Here is a 5,113-nt window from a genome sequence, read left to right on the forward strand (position 1 = left end):
ATCAATGGAACAAAAGAAGCTCCAACGCTTCTAAGTTACAACTCATGATATCAAGGAACCATCCACATTTCATAGTTCATTTCTGGAAACATTGATCTACGTAAGAAAAATAGTAAAATGCAGCTGGAACCCAAACAGCAACAGTTTGGGTAGCTTATTAAAGTGCAGGCCTGCTATCTTAACCAAATGACGTCCATAAAACTATGGGTAAATAGTTCAAGTTTGCATTAAAGAGTTAATCCAGATGGACTGGGTGGAACTGGTCAAAGACCCATCTTTTCTGCAAATAATTTCCCTTTCATCCCTCCACCCCAACTCCATCCCATAAAAGTCCAGGTGTATCTTATACTCTGTTACATGTCAAAGAGGAGGCTCCTCCCAAATGATCTTCACTCCTTTGGTCACCATCTGTGCCCCAAACCCTGCTTCCAGCAGGCAAGCAGTTGTCAACACCATCAAGACAGAAGCAGTCCCATAATAAATGCCAAATATGATGCTGAATTCCCCTTCCATAAGCCTAGATTGATGGAGTCTCGTTCTCTAGAAAGCATGTAGTTAAGAAAGATGAGAGCTGACACATATGAAAGGCATCAATTTAAAAAATTAAGAAAACAAAAATACAGGATAAACTTAACCCATACTTGCAAATATTTTCTCCTGTCCTATAGACCGTTTTTGTTAGTTAATAAACTATAATTGAAGTATCACACCGATCAAGGAAATCACAAAGAAGAAAAGAGAGCTAACTTGAGATTATATGATTATATATTGGAGAAGGTTTCAGAAAGACATTCCATGGCCGACAGGGGACCAAAATAACTTGGCCTTCTATTTCCCTTTCTTCCCTTATTAACAGGGAACAATACCTCATTTTATAATGCTGGACTATTGGTTTTCCAAGGGTGAATATCATATCATAAAAATGTACCTGAAATTGACTTATTATTTCCGACTTTGCACAATATAAGGGATGACAAGGCTGTGTCTGGTTAAAGTACAATTGTAGGAGATGTCCTCACGGCAACTGCCCTGGTCACTTGGCCAATTAGAGAGCATCATGCACCAGAGCCTGGCCAAGGAAGAGAGGGAGACTAGACTACATTCCTATACTCCTGGTCCTAGAATGAGAGCAACTGTGGGTTCCACAACAGGATGGAAGAAAGACGCTTGTTTCTGACATTTCTCTATACCAACCCCTCCTAACGTAGCTACTGAAAACTTGAGTATTTGGGCACCATGAATTTGATTGTCTTCATTGGTTTTCTTATGTGCATGGTGAATCTGGGAGGAATTCAGCATGGTTGTTGAGTTACACTCTTCCCCTCCTCATGCCTAGTATAGCTTCACACTAGAAGAGGACTCAAATTAAATTCCCTTGTCCTGAATCAGAAAATCTAGCTTCATCTACAACAGGAAGGGTAGTGTCGAGCCAGGAGGATGAAAGAAAATAATCTAAGAACTCAGGGTATCCACCAAGACTGTGGAAGGATTGCTGAGCAGGGAGCAGAGTTACAGAGGCGCTGCCGTGAGGAGGAAGCATGCTCAGTCTGTCAGGCACTCTTACCCACCTGATATCTGTAGAAAGACTATAATAAAGATATAACAGATGCTCAATTAATTGTAGAGTTGAATATACATATTTTCTAAGTTGTCACTACAGATATTGGTCAGAAGGAGAATTAATGTTTTGTGAGCTCTAAGAAGAACTAGATCAAAGCACAGAGCAGTATACTAATTTGTTAAAATGATGAGATGCATCCTGCCAGTAAAGGTTATAGGTGATTTGAAATATAAGAGACCAATGTAGCCAGAGCACCAGGATAAAGGATTCTAAAGAGGCCCTGCCAATGCAAAGGATTTTACTAGGCTTGGTTGAGAGACCTACAGGATTTGCTGAAATGTGGAAAAAGAACATAAGCCACAATGGCCATGAAAGCCCACAATTTTTCCAAGCACAAAGCACTTTCACAGAAATTTTGATTCTCACAAACCACATACCTATATATTATTCTCCCAGATTGAAAAACTAAATTAGTTCCAAGGCCTGTTTAGTAGTCTGAGCTTGTACATAGAAGAATCAGATCTCTAACTTATCCCAGGGTTCTTGACAACACGCTTGGTCCTAAAAGGGAACTAGGATGTCCTGAACCCTTCATATGTTTCAACATTGAGCTGTATGACTTCTAAAACTTGAGCAAGACGTGAATCGGGAGCCAGTAGTTGTTGGAAGGGAAGAACTCTGGACAGACACAGGAAGAATAAATAAGAAGGAAAGGCCTTGAAAATAAAATGAAGAGAATTTGGCTGGGCTCCCACAAGCAATGGACCAAATCACTAGCTACCTACCTGAACACTTACTAGACCAATATGCCATATGATCTATTGGGTCTTAAAGAATAAATGTGCTCCCAGACAAGGCCCCTACCCTCACTTTCCTGCGAAAAACTAATGAAAACATTCTCACAAGACAATATCCACCAGCAACCAGAGCAAAAGCTCTGTGGGAAAAAGCAATCCATCCACGTAGAGAAGCATAGCTAGAGGGTTTGATGCTGCTGGTAAGAGATGTCAACACACCATCAACTCAAACACCAAGCTGAGAAGTATAAGGAAACCTGAGAAGTCCAGTTGTACACCCTCCGAGAATGCAAGGCCACCAAAGAACAAAGGTATTTGCATCCAGCATTTAAAATTATCTCTCTCTACCTTGCATTTCTTAGGCCTTATCGTGTTGGGAAATCAGACACCGTCTGTCTTTTTGCTTTCTGTACTTGTAAACACATACACACAAACACACATAGTGCAGAACTGTTTTACTTAAAGACCAGAAAAAAATGAAAACTCACTGCTTTCGTTGTAGGACTACCAATTGTTCATTTTGCCACTCCAGTCTTAGAATTTTAAACAAATGAATGACAGAAAGCAAGCCAAGCCTCAATCCTTAATAACATAACCATGCCGGAAGCAGGGACTAGAAAGAAAGAAGGCATAACAGAATGGAAAATTACGTTCATTTTCTATACAAATTGCTCAGCATTTAGAAAGAAGTTATGATAATTACTAGCTAGCTCGTGAGCTTTACCATATCTCCTGCTGTTCACTGTTCTTTTCCCAAGGAGTTCCTTTGGTGCCTGTTCTAGTTTCCTTTCTGCTGCTGTGACAAACACCATGACCAAAAACGACTTGGGAAGAAAGGGTTTATTTATTTCATCTTGCACTTCCAGGTCTCAATCATCAATGAGGGAATTCAGGGCAGGAGCTCAAAGCAGAGCCCATGAAGGAACATTGCTTTCTGGCTCACTCTCAATTAGCTTTCTGATACAGCCCAGGCTCACCTGTGTAGGAATGATACCCTGAACCCTCCTATATCCATTAGCAATCAAGACAAGGTCCCACAAACATGCCCACAGGCAAATTTGATTCAATCTGATCAAGACAATACTTCAACCAAGGTTCCTTCTTCCCAGGTGACTCTAGGTTGAACCAAGTTGACAATAGCTACTAACCAGGACAGCGCTCTAGTCAATAAAAAGCCAATTACATTTTAGACAAAGCTTTCCTGTCCAATCATAACTTAGCGCTTCTCTGCTGACCCAACTGGGCAATGGTTGTGAAAACAATCATGTTCATGTGGAGACTACAGAACCTTTATCAATACAGAGCATAAGGGTCCAAACAACCCTTTGTCTTGTTCAAAAAAGCCGGACAGGTAAGCTAATGACCACTTATTAGAAGAATAATTCCTTCAAATATAAAGAAGATAATTAGATACTAAGAACATAATTTATAGGAATCTGTTCATCTATTCTCCAATGTACATAAGGAGCATAGATTCCCAAAATAATCTGTAGTACTTTCCTACTGCATCTGGACACTAAAGTAGAGACTTTATCATCTTGAAGCCTTTGTAATGTCCAGAAACAGATTATTTATCACCACTTTACCCATAAGGACAGAGAGAGTATGTGAGGCTCCCAAGGTCACCTAAGACCTCCAAACTTCAGACCTTCAGTTCTGGACATTGATTTGTTTGGTGATCATGAATATGCACCAACTCCGTGACCAATTCTATGTTAAACACTATAGCTATAAAGCTAAGTACAATGTACTCTCATTCATGAAAACATAACATTTGCTTATTGTCATTTCTAAATTTAGAGGAAATACCTTAATTTTTTAATTTATTTTTATTTTTTAAGATTATTTAATAACCATATGATCAGAATAAGCATTTCATTACACATTAACATATTGAATTCCAAAAGCAATATTCAATTTCCAAAGCAAAGATGCATCTCTTTCAATATTGGCTGTAAATTTTTAGGTTCACAGTTGAATTAGTACAATTAATGCAATACAATATTGAACTCAGTATAAACCCTATAAGACATAAAATTGAATGTATTTTTAACCTTTAAAAAAGATCTCCATTTCATTTTAGAATATATTGTTCCTTGCAGAAAGACTCATTGTTTTTGCTACTAAGAAGCAAATTTTTATGATTCCCTTAAATATAATTCACTTTTTTTATTTGTTGATTTTTTTGTGTGTATTTCATACAGAACATCCCAAAAAATCTTTTTCATCTATACCCCCCCACCCCAAATGGCACCCTCCCATATACTCTGTCATCCCTGTTACTGTCCACTGTGTTGTCTGTGCCCCCAGCCATTCTCCAGTGCTTGTCCATCTGCTGAATCTAGTCAGCCTATCTAGAGTTCCTTGCTTTAGGAAGATCAGCTCTTCCTCATCTAGCAGCAATCAGTTGCCAACATTCTTTTAGATAAGATTGGGGTCTGCTGCTCATTTTCCCAGTTCTATGCTGGGTTACTGTCTGGGGGTCTCTTGGGCCACTCTGACCAACAACTCAAAGGAACGTATCTCCTGTCTGGAATTGTTTCTTGTTATGTAGCTTTTAGCTATACACATGGACTCTTAAAGAATTATATTGATCCCTTTGGTTATACTTTCCTTTTGGATGTTTAAGACCATACAGGTTGCCCAGATAAACCAATTTATTCTTACTCTTAAGGTCATTTGAGGATCTGTTTCTCAGGCATCACATGGGCTTGGGAGGAGCCCCTAGCTCCTTCCTTTTACGAGTTCCATCTAT

The sequence above is a fragment of the Nannospalax galili genome, unplaced genomic scaffold, assembly GCF_000622305.1.
Source record: "Nannospalax galili isolate Female #2095 unplaced genomic scaffold, S.galili_v1.0 scaffold241, whole genome shotgun sequence".
Lineage (NCBI taxonomy): Eukaryota > Metazoa > Chordata > Mammalia > Rodentia > Spalacidae > Nannospalax > Nannospalax galili.